At 47.2% G+C, this 15,630-nt stretch overlaps 1 long non-coding RNA gene across 1 annotated transcript in view; it reads right to left on the reverse strand.

Moving 5' to 3' along the window:
• The window catches only part of LOC121006981, a 31,989-nt gene extending 17,209 nt beyond the window's left edge, over positions 1-14,780 (reverse strand). Inside the window, exon 1 of the long non-coding RNA XR_005780388.1 lies at positions 14,684-14,780. This is a non-coding gene — a long non-coding RNA (uncharacterized LOC121006981). The remainder of the gene's footprint in view (positions 1-14,683) is intronic.
• Positions 14,781-15,630: the final 850 nt, after the last annotated feature.

A 15,630-nucleotide genomic window follows, 5' to 3' on the forward strand; every position in this document is an offset into this window, starting at 1 on the left:
TCTTACAAAGTCTCATATTCCACTAACTTGTGACAAAAAATAAAAAGTTCTATGAACTCACTATGCCCATCAGCGAATACCTTGGGGTCTCTTCTTTCCAAAATGGGGTCACTTGTGGGGTAGTTATACTGCCCTGGCATTCTAGGGGCCCAAATGTGTGGTAAGGAGTTTGAAATCAAATTCTGTAAAAAATGACCTGTGAAATCCGAAAGGTGCTCTTTGGAATATGGGCCCCTTTGCCCACCTAGGCTGCAAAAAAGTGTCACACATCTGGTATCTCCGTACTCAGGAGAAGATGGGGAATGTGTTTTGGGGTGTCATTTTACATATACCCATGCTGGGTGAGATAAATATCTTGGTCAAATGCCAACTTTGTATAAAAAAATGGGAAAAGTTGTCTTTTGCCAAGATATTTCTCTCACCCAGCATGGGGATATGTAAAATGACACCCCAAAACACATTCCCCACCTTCTCCTGAGTACGGAGATACCAGATGTGTGACACTTTTTTGCAGCCTAGGTGGGCAAAGGGGCCCATATTCCAAAGAGCACCTTTCGGATTTCACAGGTCATTTTTTACAGAATTTGATTTCAAACTCCTTACTTCACATTTGGGCCCCTAGAATGCCAGGGCAGTATAACTACCCCACAAGTGACCCCATTTTGGAAAGAAGACACCCCAAGGTATTCCGTGAGGGGCATGGCGAGTTCCTAGAATTTTTTATTTTTTGTCACAAGTTAGTGGAAAATGATGATTTTTTTTTTTTTTTTTTTCCATACAAAGTCTCATATTCCACTAACTTGTGACAAAAAATAAAAACTTCCATGAACTCACTATGCCCATCAGCGAATACCTTGGGGTCTCTTCTTTCCAAAATGGGGTCACTTGTGGGGTAGTTATACTGCCCTGGCATTCTAGGGGCCCAAATGTGTGGTAAGGAGTTTGAAATCAAATTCTGTAAAAAATGACCTGTGAAATCCGAAAGGTGCTCTTTGGAATGTGGGCCCCTTTGCCCACCTAGGCTGCAAAAAAGTGTCACACATCTGGTATCTCCGTACTCAGGAGAAGTTGAGGAATGTGTTTTGGGGTGTCTTTTTACATATACCCATGCTGGGTGAGATAAATTTCTTGGTCAAATGCCAACTTTGTATAAAAAAATGGGAAAACAACATTGCTTACCGGTAATCGTTTTTCTCGATACCCATGACGGCACCCTGTGCGACTCAGGACCTCCCATCAGGACAGGAAACCTGAGAAGATAAAAAGGACACACCTCCACACAACACCAGTAGAAGAAATAAATTGTTCTCCGGAGAGAAGTGACAAAGGGTTAAAAACCCCCTTTTTTTTTTTTTTTTTTTTTTTTTTCTATATTACGTCATATAGACCTGGCAAAAAGCCATCAACAAATATATATATATCTGCTTGGGAAGGGAAATATCGGGTGCCGTCATGGGTATCGAGAAAAACGATTACCGGTAAGCAATGTTGTTTTCCCCTCACCCATGACGGCACCCTGTGCGAGATAAACTATAAGTAGAACCTAGGGGGGGGCCACAGCCTGAAGGACTTTCTCTCCAAAGGAAGCATCAGAATGGAGCTGTAATCTGTAATGTTTAAGAAAAGTATGCGGGGAGCTCCATTTAGCCGCCCTGCAAATCTGGGCTAACGATACATCAGCTTTCTCAGCCCACGAAGTAGACACCGCCCTCGTAGAATGGGCCCCAAAACCTGAAGGGGGGGGGAGACCCAGGGAAATATAAGCTCTAGCTATGGCCTTCTTCACCCATCTAGCAATAACCCCTCGGGATGCTTTTTTCCCCCTATTTCCTCCTAAAAACTGAATCAGGAGGTTCTCGTCCTTTCTCCAAGGAGCCGTAACATCTAAGTAGACTAACAAGCATCTCTTGACATCCAAGCAATGAAACTTTTCCTCCAAGCTATTGGAGGGGTTAGGAAAAAAGGAAGGCAACACAATGTCTTGGCTCCTATGAAAATCGGAGACAACCTTGGGAAGAAAAGAAGGCAAGGGCCTAATAACTATCTGGTCATCCTGGATGATCGTATAGGGCGGAAATGCCGAGAAGGCCTGGATCTCCGATATCCTCCTAGCCGAGGTAATAGCCAGGAGGAAAGCCATCTTAATGGATAAGATGTCAATGGGAACCTCTAGTAAGGGTTCAAAGGGTCTATCGGTTAGGGCCGTCAAGACCCTATTTAGGTCCCAAGGAGGGGAAAGAGGTCTAACGGAAGGACAGATTCTGGCAGCGGCAGAAAGGAAACGCTTGACCCACGGGTGGTTTGCTAATTGGAAGTCAAAAAAGTAGCTCAAGGCCGACACCTGAACTTTTAAGGTGGAGGCCTTGAGCCCTTTGTCTAACCCTGCTTGTAGAAAGTCCAAAACCTTAGGGATTTCAGGAGGACTAAATGGATCAGGGCTAGAACCCAAAAAGGAAGAAAAGACATTCCACACCCTATTATACTTCCTAGCTGTTGACGCTTTTTTGCTACCTAGAAGGGTGGAAACAACTTTGCTAGAAAGCCCTCTCTTCAACCAGATGTCCCTGTCAATCTCCATACTGCCAACTGAAGAATCCCCGGATTGGGATGCCATACAGGCCCCTGGGAGAGTAGATCCTCCCTCGGAGGGATCACCCAGGGAGGGCCCCTGGCTAGACTTAAGAGGGTGGGGTACCAGATTCTCTTGGGCCACTTTGGGGCTATCATGATTATGGTGGCTCCCTCCGTCCGTACTTTTTTCAGAACCTGCGGGATTAGGGAAATAGGTGGGAAGGCATAGCCGAGTTCCTGGCTCCAATCCTGAGCCAGACTGTCTACCGCTGTAGGATTCTCTGTGTAATCTAGGGAGAAGAACCTCTTTGTCTTCCTGTTCTTCCGGGTGGCAAAGAGATCTATAGTTGGGGTCCCAAACATTGTTACAATCTGGGAAAAAACTTCCTCGTTCAGACTCCACTCTGCCTGCCTGAGTTCTACTCGACTTAGAAAATCGGCCACCGTGTTCTCTTTCCCTTTCAAGTGTATTGCGGATAAGACCAGGTTCCTGTCTTCCGCTATTTTGAAAATTTCCTGGCAGAGGAAGATTAGGGATGGTACTTTTGTCCCGCCTTGATGATTTATATAGGCCACTGTTGTTGAATTGTCCGAGTAAAATACCAACTTTCTGTTGGAGACCTCTGGAACTGCCACCTTTAGTACTCTTTCTACCGCCTTGAGCTCCTTGTAATTTGACGTGCAGACCCGGGTTTTTAAATCCCATCTTCCCTGCCAGTATTTTCCTTCTGAATGAGCTCCCCAGCCCCACGGACTGGCGTCTGTCGTTATCAGCATGGGTTCTATGAAGGACCAAGGCATTCCTATCGAGAGGTTCTTCTCGGACGTCCACCACAGAAGGGAGTACCTTGCTCTGGAGGAAAGATGAAATTTTCTCTCTAGTGTTTGTGGAAGACCATTCCAAATCTTCAAGATATCTGACTGTAACGGTCTCGTGTGGATCTGAGCGAATGGTACGGCTGGAATTGTAGCCGTCAGGTGCCCCAGTACTGCCATCGCTTCCCTGATGGAACATTGGAAGGACCGGAAAAGGAACCAAACATGCTCTATTGTCGAGGACACTTTCTTCTGAGGGAGGAATGTCTTCTGAGCCGTAGAATCTAGCTGCATTCCTAAAAAGGTGCAAACTTGAGAAGGGGTTAGACAAGATTTTTCTTGATTCATTTTCCACCCCAGATCCTTCAACAGAGAGCACACCAGGGCGAGCTCTGCTTGTAACTGCTCCCTTGTTTGGGCTATGAACAAAAAGTCGTCCAGATATGGTACTACTACTATCCCAGATGATCGAAGGAATGCCACCATCTCCGACACGACCTTGGTGAAAATTCTCGGGGCTTGAGAGACCCCAAACGGCAGTGCCCTGTATTGTAGGTGCAGAAGTTGGCCCCGTACTTGGACAGCCGTCCTTAAATACTTTTGGGAGGAAGAGTGAATTGGGACGTGATAATAGGCATCCTCTAGGTCTATACTTGCCATCCAGCAACCCTGGTATAACAGGTCTAAAGTTGTCTTTATAGTTTCCATCCGGAATTTTTTGTATCTCAGGAATTTGTTTAGACGCTTTAGGTTCAGAATCATACGAAAGGAACCATTGGGTTTCTTTATTAAAAAGAGTGGGGAGTAAAACCCCCTGCCCTCCTCCCTCCCCGGGACCTGGCAAACCACTCCTTTGTCCAACAATAACTGAACCCCTCTCTCCAGAACTGTGGATTTTAGAGGATCCTTTGGAGTTGGAGTGTGGGTGAAAAAGACTTGGGGATAGGAGCGGAACTCCAACCTGAATCCCTCCGCTATCCCCCCCAAAACCCACTTGTTTTGGGTGACGTTCGCCCAAGCCGGGAGAAAGGCAGAGAGTCTCCCCCCAACCTGGAGTCTGGCGTCATTGCTTGTCTTTTGGTTTGTTATCCTGGGATTTAAACAGGAAACCGCTAGTTTTTCTTGGAAATCTATCCCTTTCCTTCCTATCATAGGGCTTACCCCTCTGTTTTCTAAAGCCCTGCTGGGGTTTACGAAAAAAGGGGGGTTTTTGAGGGACAGGAAACCCTTTTTTCTTGTCAGATGCCTTCTCCAAGATGTCATCCAGGGAGGATCCAAACAATCTATCACCCTCACACGGAAGGGCACACAGCCTGGCCTTAGACCCCTGGTCACCCTTCCATGACCTAAGCCAAATGGCTCTTCTAGCCGCATTTGTCATAGCTGAGGACTTGGCAGCAAAGCGCATAACATCCGTAGAAGCATCCGTTAAAAAATCTGCCGCTTTAGCAAAGGTGGGAAGAGAAGCTAAGATTTCCTCCCTGGGCTTTTTTTCCCTCAGATGTTTCTCTAGCTGTTCAATCCACAATCTTAAGGACCGGGATACCCAAGTGGCTGCCACTGCGGGTCTAAGACAAGTAGCGGAAGTTTCCCATGCCCGTTTAAGGTATATATCTGCTTTCTTATCTAATGGGTCCGACAGGCAACCCAGATCATCAAAGGGGAGGGCAGATCTCTTAGCTATCTTAGCGACTGGAGCATCTACCGTAGGAGCCCTATCCCAGCTGGAGGAAACTTTCTCTTCATAAGGATATTTCCTTTTCACCGAGGAGGGTAAGAAAAACTTTCTATCAGGATTCTTCCATTCTCTATTGATGATCGCTTGCATGTTATCATGAATAGGGAAGACCCGATGTTTTTTAGGGCCTAATGCCTGAAAGGCCTGGTCCGCAACTGATCTGGTCTGCTTAACTTCTTCTAATTGCATGGTTGCTCTGACCGCTTTTAATAACGGCTGCGTGTCCTCTGGGGAAAAGAAGGATCTCCCTGAATAATCTTCATCCGAGGAGTCCGAATCACTAGACAATAGTTGTCCGGATTCTCCGCCATCTTCGGAAGAGTCCAACTCAATACTGTCGTACTCTGTATCCTTTCCTGGTTTATCTGGGGACCTGGCACGGCTCTTACTGAATGCTTTAAAGGACGCCTTAATAATAGATTTCATGGATTTAGTAAGGGTCTGGGATTGCTCTGCTACCAGATTATCTATACACGCTGAGCATAACGCCTTCTGATAAGATGCAGATAGGGGCACTTTACACTCCGCACATTCCTTGTGTCTTGTCTTAGAAGATGATTTTTTAGGTGGTTTAGGGATCTAAAAACAATCATAAGAAACACCATATTAGAATAAAAAGGAACGCTCTCACCCTGAAGCTTTTCCTTTTTTCCCCATCCTCAGACCGGTACCGGACTTGCAGGCCTCAAGGGTTCCTGGGGTTCAGCGCGTCCTTCTGTAGGCTCCGACATGATTGCCCAGGATCGCTACGTGGCACATCCAAATTGTGCCCCAGCTGGCTGCCTGAACCTGCCGCCGTATTTGTATTTTAAAGGACGCGCTCCGGCCTCTACTTCCGGGTCCTGCACGGGCTAAGCCCCGCCCCCCCCGACGTCATCTCCAGGAGACGGCCCCGCGCATGCGCATAAGCGCACGGACGCGCGGGCGCCATCTTGGAACTGGGCAGAGCGAGGAAGAGCATGGGAAGCCGCCTGGACACGGCCACAGCGGCTCCCCGCAGGGCCGGAGAGAGGGCAAGCGCAGGCAGACTTATGGGGAGCGGCTTCCGGCACGGCCACAGAACTACCGCTCCCCAGGGATAGGACTTCCCACGGCACTCAGCCACAGACCTTCCCCAGCTCCGGTGTCTTGGAGGTACGTCTTCAGCAGTGCTGCTTCTCAGGATCTCCCATCCGGAGGACAGGAAACCTGAACTGGTGTTGTGTGGAGGTGTGTCCTTTTTATCTTCTCAGGTTTCCTGTCCTGATGGGAGGTCCTGAGTCGCACAGGGTGCCGTCATGGGTGAGGGGAAAAGTTGTCTTTTGCCAAGATATTTCTCTCACCCAGCATGGGTAGATGTAAAATGACACCCCAAAACACATTCCCCACCTTCTCCTGAGTACGGAGATACCAGATGTGTGACACTTTTTTGCAGCCTAGGTGGGCAAAGGGGCCCATATTCCAAAGAGCACCTTTCGGATTTCACAGGTCATTTTTTACAGAATTTGATTTCAAACTCCTTACCACACATTTGGGCCCCTAGAATGCCAGGGCAGTATAACTACCCCACAAGTGACCCCATTTTGGAAAGAAGAGACCCCAAGGTATTCGCTGATGGGCATAGTGAGTTCATGGAAGTTTTTATTTTTTTTCACCAGTTAGTGGAATATGAGACTTTGTATGAAAAAAAATAAAAATAAAAAATCATCATTTTCCACTAACTTGTGACAAAAAATAAAAAATATTCTAGGAACTTGCCATGCCCCTCACGGAATACCTTGGGGTGTCTTCTTTCCAAAATGGGGTCACTTGTGGGGTAGTTATACTGCCCTGGCATTTTCCAGGGGCCCTAATGTGTGGTAAGTAGGTAAATGACCTATGAAATCCGAAAGGTGCTCTTTGGAATGTGGGCCCCTTTGCCCACCTAGGCTGCAAAAAAGTGTCACACATCTGGTATCTCCGTACTCAGGAGAAGGTGGGGAATGTGTTTTGTGGTGTCATTTTACATATACCCATGCTGGGTGAGAGAAATATCTTGGCAAAAGACAACTTTTCCCATTTTTTTATACAAAGTTGGCATTTGACCAAGATATTTATCTCACCCAGCATGGGTATATGTAAAAAGACACCCCAAAACACATTCCTCAACTTCTCCTGAGTACGGAGATACCAGATGTGTGACACTTTTTTGCAGCCTAGGTGGGCAAAGGGGCCCAAATTCCTTTTAGGAGGGCATTTTTAGACATTTGGATACCAGACTTCTTCTCACGCTTTGGGGCCCCTAAAATGCCAGGGCAGTATAAATACCCAACATGTGACCCCATTTTGGAAAGAAGACACCCCAAGGTATTCAATGAGGGGCATGGCGAGTTCATTGAAAAAAAAAATTTTTGCCACAAGTTAGCGGAAATTGATTTTTTTGATTTTGTTCTCACAAAGTCTCCCTTTCCGCTAACTTGGGACAAAAATTTCAATCTTTCATGGACTCAATATTTCCCTCAGCGAATACCTTGGGGTGTCTTCTTTCCAAAATGGTGTTATTTGTGGGGTGTTTGTACTGCCCTGGCATTTGAGGGTCTCCGCAATCATTACATGTATGCCCAGCATTAGGAGTTTCTGCTATTCTCCTTATATTGAGCATACGGGTAATGAGATTTTTTTTTTCCGTTCAGCCTCTGGGCTGAAAGAAAAAAATGAACGGCACAGATTTCTTCATTCGCAGCGATCAATGTGGATGAAAAATTCTCTGCCAAAAAAAGAAAAAGGAGGGGAAAGGCGTCTGCCAGGACATAGGAGCTCCGCCCAACATCCATACCCACTTCAGCTCGTATGCCCTGGCAAACCAGATTTCTCCATTCACATCAATCGATGTGGATGAATAAATCATTGCCGGGATTTTTTTTTTTATATATACAAAGTGTTTGCCAAAGTATATGAACACTGCCACCTCCTCAGCTCATATGCCTCGGCAAACGTATCTTTTACTGCAGAGGAGAAATCTCGTCTTGCAGCGCCGCATACACCGACTTGCGTGTAATCTGACAGCAGCGCAATGCTTCTGTCCGAATGCACATCAGTGCTGCAGCTAGTCGATCGGTTGGTCCACCTGAAAGGTAAAAAAAAAAAAAAAAAAAAAAAAGAAAAAACCAGGCCGCAAAACAATAACTTTATTAACTGTTGAACAGAACATAGAAACTTTTTTTAAACTTTTTTAACTGAACGTGTAACTTTTTTACTTACCGGTATTTTTTTTTTTGTTTAGTTTTTTTTACCTTTATAGAACAAACCTCTCCTTCCCCATGGGACAATGTGCAAAGCGCAAATCGCCCAAAGATGTGGCGAAGTACGTTATGCACTTTATCCCAGGTGAAAGGAGAGGTTTGCAGCAGCTGTGAGTGAATGGGCCCTAATAGCCCTGTGTGCCTGTCCTGGTGAGATGTGATCCCTATGCTAGGTGTACCTGTGTGTGGTACTTCCGGAAACACTCTCCATAGCATAGGGCAGGGTGGTCAGCACAGTCAGGACAGAAATAGCGGGTGTCACGCCTTATTCCACTCCTGCTACAGACACAACATCTTTTTCGGGGTGACGGTTGGGTTGAGGTACCAGGAACGACACTGGGGAAATGTCGCTCGGCTAACTACACTGGTGGATGGGGCCACGGAACCTCCTGGGTAAAGGAGGTTCTCGATGATCTCTTCCTGGAATTTGAGGAAGGATCCTGTTCTCCCAGCCTTACTGTAGAGAACAAAACTATTGTACAGCGCCAATTGAATCAAATATACAGACACCTTCTTATACCAGCGTCTGGTTCTGCGGGAAACTAAATACGGAGACAACATCTGGTCATTGAAGTCCACCCCTCCCATGAGCGCATTATAGTCGTGGACACAGAGGGGCTTTTCAATGACACGGGTTGCTCGCTCAATTTGGATTGTCGTGTCTGCGTGAATGGAGGAGAGCATGTAAACGTCACGCTTGTCTCTCCATTTCACCGCGAGCAGTTCTTCGTTACACAAGGCAGCCCTCTGCCCCCTTGCAAGACGGGTGGTTACAAGCCGTTGGGGGAAGCCCACGCGACTAGTTCGCGCGGTGCCACAGGCGCAAATCCGTTCTAGAAACAAATGCCTAAAGAGGGCCACACTTGTGTAGAAATTGTCCACATAAAGATGGTACCCCTTGCCGAAAAAGGGTGACACCAAGTCCCAGACTGTCTTCCCACTGCTCCCCAGGTAGTCAGGGCAACCGACCGGCTCCAGGGTCTGATCTTTTCCCTCATAGATCCGAAATTTGTGGGTATAGCCTGTGGCCCTTTCACAGAGCTTATACAATTTGACCCCATACCGGGCACGCTTGCTTGGGATGTATTGTTTGAAGCCAAGGCGCCCGGTAAAATGTATTAGGGACTCGTCTACGCAGATGTTTTGCTCAGGGGCATACAAATCTGCAAATTTCAGGTTGAAATGGTCTATGAGGGGCCGAATTTTGTGGAGCCGGTCAAAAGCAGGGTGGCCTCTGGGACGGGAGGTGGTGTTGTCGCTAAAATGCAGAAAACGGAGGATGGTCTCAAATCGTGTCCTGGACATAGCAGCAGAGAACATGGGCATGTGATGAATTGGGTGCGTTGACCAATATGACCGCAATTCATGCTTTTTTGTCAGGCCCATGTTGAGGAGAAGGCCCAAAAAAATTTTAAGTTCGGAAACTTGGACTGGTTTCCACCGGAAAGGCTGGGCATAATAGCTTCCCGGGTTTGCGGTTATAAATTGTGTGGATATGTAGAGAGAATCTCTAAATCGCACATCCTCATACCTATGCTTCTGATATACAACTGTTTTCAATTATCAGCATTTCTTATGATAAAACATGGCTATACAGCGATGCTATAAATCATTTGCTGTGCACTATATAGAGGCAATTAGTATACAGTTTGATCAAAGCGCATAGGCCCACTTACCGCGACAAGGATGCCTCTTGTTTAAGTGGGAACCTACTCTAACCATGGCGCAGAGCCGTGCGGCGACCGACACGCCTCCACACCGCTCCAGCAGGCAATGGGATCCAGCAGCCGCACAGCGGCCCCACTGTACAGTGAGGCCACATGGGCCCCGGGTCCCATCACTCCACCAGCACGGCACAGAAGCAGAGACGGCCGCCGTCCAGCGCCGCATGTGAACTGGTGCAAATGGCTCACCTGTTCACAGCCTCTCAGGAACTCCAACTGAGATGTGGTAGGAATATATAAACCCTTTGCAGACTTCTGCTAATTAAAAAGCACCTGAGCCACATGGGGAGGAGTGCTGATTCAGGGGAGGGGGGAAAAGAAGTTTATAGCATAAATTGTATGGATATGTAGAGAGAATCTCTAAATCGCACATCCTCATACCTATGCTTCTGATATACAACTGTTTTCAATTATCAGCATTTCTTATGATAAAACATGGCTATACAGCGATGCTATCAATCATTTGCTGTGCACTATATAGAGGCAATTAGTATACAGTTTGATCAAAGCGCATAGGCCCACTTACCGCGACAAGGATGCCTCTTGTTTAAGTGGGAACCTACTCTAACCATGGCGCAGAGCCGTGCGGCGACCGACACGCCTCCACACCGCTCCAGCAGGCAATGGGATCCAGCAGCCGCACAGCGGCCCCACTGTACAGTGAGGCCACATGGGCCCCGGGTCCCATCACTCCACCAGCACGGCACAGAAGCAGAGACGGCCGCCGTCCAGCGCCGCATGTGAACTGGTGCAAATGGCTCACCTGTTCACAGCCTCTCAGGAACTCCAACTGAGATGTGGTAGGAATATATAAACCCTTTGCAGACTTCTGCTAATTAAAAAGCACCTGAGCCACATGGGGAGGAGTGCTGATTCAGGGGAGGGGGGAAAAGAAGTTTATAGCATAAATTGTATGGATATGTAGAGAGAATCTCTAAATCGCACATCCTCATACCTATGCTTCTGATATACAACTGTTTTCAATTATCAGCATTTCTTATGATAAAACATGGCTATACAGCGATGCTATCAATCATTTGCTGTGCACTATATAGAGGCAATTAGTATACAGTTTGATCAAAGCGCATAGGCCCACTTACCGCGACAAGGATGCCTCTTGTTTAAGTGGGAACCTACTCTAACCATGGCGCAGAGCCGTGCGGCGACCGACACGCCTCCACACCGCTCCAGCAGGCAATGGGATCCAGCAGCCGCACAGCGGCCCCACTGTACAGTGAGGCCACATGGGCCCCGGGTCCCATCACTCCACCAGCACGGCACAGAAGCAGAGACGGCCGCCGTCCAGCGCCGCATGTGAACTGGTGCAAATGGCTCACCTGTTCACAGCCTCTCAGGAACTCCAACTGAGATGTGGTAGGAATATATAAACCCTTTGCAGACTTCTGCTAATTAAAAAGCACCTGAGCCACATGGGGAGGAGTGCTGATTCAGGGGAGGGGGGAAAAGAAGTTTATAGCATAAATTGTATGGATATGTAGAGAGAATCTCTAAATCGCACATCCTCATACCTATGCTTCTGATATACAACTGTTTTCAATTATCAGCATTTCTTATGATAAAACATGGCTATACAGCGATGCTATCAATCATTTGCTGTGCACTATATAGAGGCAATTAGTATACAGTTTGATCAAAGCGCATAGGCCCACTTACCGCGACAAGGATGCCTCTTGTAACTGTATACTAATTGCCTCTCTATAGTGCACAGCAAATGATTGATAGCATCGCTGTATAGCCATGTTTTATCATAAGAAATGCTGATAATTGAAAACAGTTGTATATCAGAAGCATAGGTATGAGGATGTGCGATTTAGAGATTCTCTCTACATATCCATACAATTTATGCTATAAACTTCTTTTCCCCCCTCCCCTGAATCAGCACTCCTCCCCATGTGGCTCAGGTGCTTTTTAATTAGCAGAAGTCTGCAAAGGGTTTATATATTCCTACCACATCTCAGTTGGAGTTCCTGAGAGGCTGTGAACAGGTGAGCCATTTGCACCAGTTCACATGCGGCGCTGGACGGCGGCCGTCTCTGCTTCTGTGCCGTGCTGGTGGAGTGATGGGACCCGGGGCCCATGTGGCCTCACTGTACAGTGGGGCCGCTGTGCGGCTGCTGGATCCCATTGCCTGCTGGAGCGGTGTGGAGGCGTGTCGGTCGCCGCACGGCTCTGCGCCATGGTTAGAGTAGGTTCCCACTTAAACAAGAGGCATCCTTGTCGCGGTAAGTGGGCCTATGCGCTTTGATCAAACTGTATACTAATTGCCTCTCTATAGTGCACAGCAAATGATTGATAGCATCGCTGTATAGCCATGTTTTATCATAAGAAATGCTGATAATTGAAAACAGTTGTATATCAGAAGCATAGGTATGAGGATGTGCGATTTAGAGATTCTCTCCACATATCCATACAATTTAGGCTATAAACTTCTTTTCCCCCCTCCCCTGAATCAGCACTCCTCCCCATGTGGCTCAGGTGCTTTTTAATTAGCAGAAGTCTGCAAAGGGTTTATATATTCCTACCACATCTCAGTTGGAGTTCCTGAGAGGCTGTGAACAGGTGAGCCATTTGCACCAGTTCACATGCGGCGCTGGACGGCGGCCGTCTCTGCTTCTGTGCCGTGCTGGTGGAGTGATGGGACCCGGGGCCCATGTGGCCTCACTGTACAGTGGGGCCGCTGTGCGGCTGCTGGATCCCATTGCCTGCTGGAGCGGTGTGGAGGCGTGTCGGTCGCCGCACGGCTCTGCGCCATGGTTAGAGTAGGTTCCCACTTAAACAAGAGGCATCCTTGTCGCGGTAAGTGGGCCTATGCGCTTTGATCAAACTGTATACTAATTGCCTCTCTATAGTGCACAGCAAATGATTGATAGCATCGCTGTATAGCCATGTTTTATCATAAGAAATGCTGATAATTGAAAACAGTTGTATATCAGAAGCATAGGTATGAGGATGTGCGATTTAGAGATTCTCTCCACATATCCAATCGTTATAAATTGTGTGGCATACTGGTTGTTCTCTGCCACGACTAAGTCCAAGAGCTCCGCAGTCAAGAACAGCTCAAAAAATCCCAGGGCTGAACCGATTTGAGCCGTCTCAACCCGAACTCCAGACTGGGCGGTGAAAGGGGGAACTACTGGTGCGGCTGAAGTTGGTGACTGCCAATCAGGATTTGCCAGCACCTCAGGGACTCTAGGGGCTCTACGGGCCTGTCTGTCTCAACTGCCCTTCTGGTGCTCGCTACTTCACCAGGTTGTACGGCAGTGCTGGTACTAGGTCCAGGAAGGGCTGCGCTGCTGGTGTATGCCTCACCACGTGATTCGGCAGCGACAGCCCCACTCTGCTGCTCTTGAAGCTGATCCTGCGTAACCTGTGGTCTAGCGACATGGGGCCGGGTACGCCTGGTGCTGCCAGGGACCTCCACCTCCTCGTCCGAACTTTGGGTCAGAGAGCCACTGCTTTCCACAGGTTCATATTCTGACCCGCTAGATTCGTCAGATGAGGGTTCCCACTCCTCATCCGACTGGGTCAGAATCCTGTAGGCCTCTTCAGAAGAATACCCCCTGTTTGACATTTTGGACTACTAAATTTAGGGGTATTCCCTGAGACTACCCAAGAAAAAAAGCAAACCTGTCTTACAAAGGGGAGGCTAGCGAAGTACCGGAGGCTGCTGCGGTTGATAAAAAATATCAAAACTGATTTTTTTATCGCCGCAGTGCGTGTAAAATGAATGTGCAGTGATCAAAAAATATATATTTTTTGTCACTGCGGTGGGGCGGGCGTGGGTGAACGCACGTGTGGGCAACCGATCAGGCCTGATCGGGCAAACACTGCGTTTTGGGTGGAGGGCGAGCTAAGGTGAAACTAATACTATTATAGATCTGACCGTGATCAGTTTTGATCACTTACAGATACTATAAAAGTACAAATGCTGATTAGTGATACGCTAAACAGCGAATAAAAGTGACTGCGGTGCGGTGGGCTGGGCGCTAACTGACGCTAACTACCTAACCAAGGGGCCTAAACTATCCCTAAAACCTAACAGCCAATACCAGTGGAAAAAAAAAAGTGACAGTTTACACTGATCACTTTTTTTCCTTTCACTAGTGATTGACAGGGGCGATCAAAGGGGTGATCAAAGGGTTAATTGGGGTGCAGGGGGGTGATCTGGGGCTAAGGTGTGCTGTTTGGTGTACTCACAGTTCAGTCTGCTCCTGTGCTGGATCCAACCGACGAAAAGGACCAGCACAGGAGCAGACAAGCCATATAACAGATCATATTTACTAATATGATCTGTTATATGACTTTGGATTGGATTTTTTGAAAATCGCCAGCCTGCCAGCCAATGATCGTTGCTGGCAGGCTGGTGACGAAATACTTCTTTTAATTTTGCCGGCCCGCGATGCGCATGCGCGGGCCGGCTTTGAGCGAAATCTCGCGTCTCGCGAGATGACGCGTATATGCGTGACTCTGCGCAGCGCTGCCACCTCCGGAACGCAATCCTGCGTTAGGCGGTCCGGAGGTGGTTAAAAAAAAAAAAAATCCAAAATAAGTACATTTTTTTTCTTATATGTCTGCAGCAAAAAATATTACAACGTGATTTAGATTTATCCCTAAACTACAGCAAAAATACTGTATGAGACTCACCTGCCAATAAGACGCAACTAGGTTTCAGAGGAGGAAAATAAGAAAAAATATTTTTCATTAGACTTCAGATCAGACCACCAATTGGACCCCAAATGTTAATCAGACCTCAGCTTAGAGCCCCAATGTTTATAAGACACCCAATCAGACCTGAGATCAGACCCCCAATGTGAATAGGACCTCAGATCAGACTCACAATGTAAAAAAAGACCACCATTTAGACCTCAGATCAGACCCCCGATATAAATATGGCCCCAATCAGATCTCAGATCAGACCCCCATGTTATTTAGAACAGACAAAAAAAAAATATCAACTTACCTCTCCTGCAACAGACGCGGCTGCTGCTCCTGAGATCCAGCACTCTGCCTGGTCTTCCTGCTGCTCTGTGCTGTGACCCAACGTGGCACAACATGAGGTCACAGAGTGCTTAACGTACTAATGCTGTGCGCAGGTCACAGCACACCGTGCGGTCAGGAAGCAGCGAGTACAGAGCTCACACAGAAAGCGCTGCATTCACTGCTCCCCAGTCCTCCTGTACTAATGAATGCTGCCATAATGGAAGAGCTTATTAGTATTCGCCCCATAAGACTTACTGACATTTTCCACCCACATTGGGGGGGAAAAGTGCAACTTATAGGGCGACAAGTACGGTAATAACATTTCTCCCACATTAAAAAGGCCTCAGATAGACTTGTCGTTACAAAATTGAAAAAAGTTATGACTGCTGAAATGAAGAGAGGAAAAAACGTAAATCTTTTTGCTGGTCATTTCAGGCCGGGTCATTAATGAGTTAAGATGAATCCCATGAGCAGGATTTATGTTGTAGCTGATTGTGTTACTTTTCAAAATAAAAATGTT

The sequence above is a fragment of the Bufo bufo genome, chromosome 1, assembly GCF_905171765.1.
Source record: "Bufo bufo chromosome 1, aBufBuf1.1, whole genome shotgun sequence".
Taxonomy (NCBI): domain Eukaryota; kingdom Metazoa; phylum Chordata; class Amphibia; order Anura; family Bufonidae; genus Bufo; species Bufo bufo.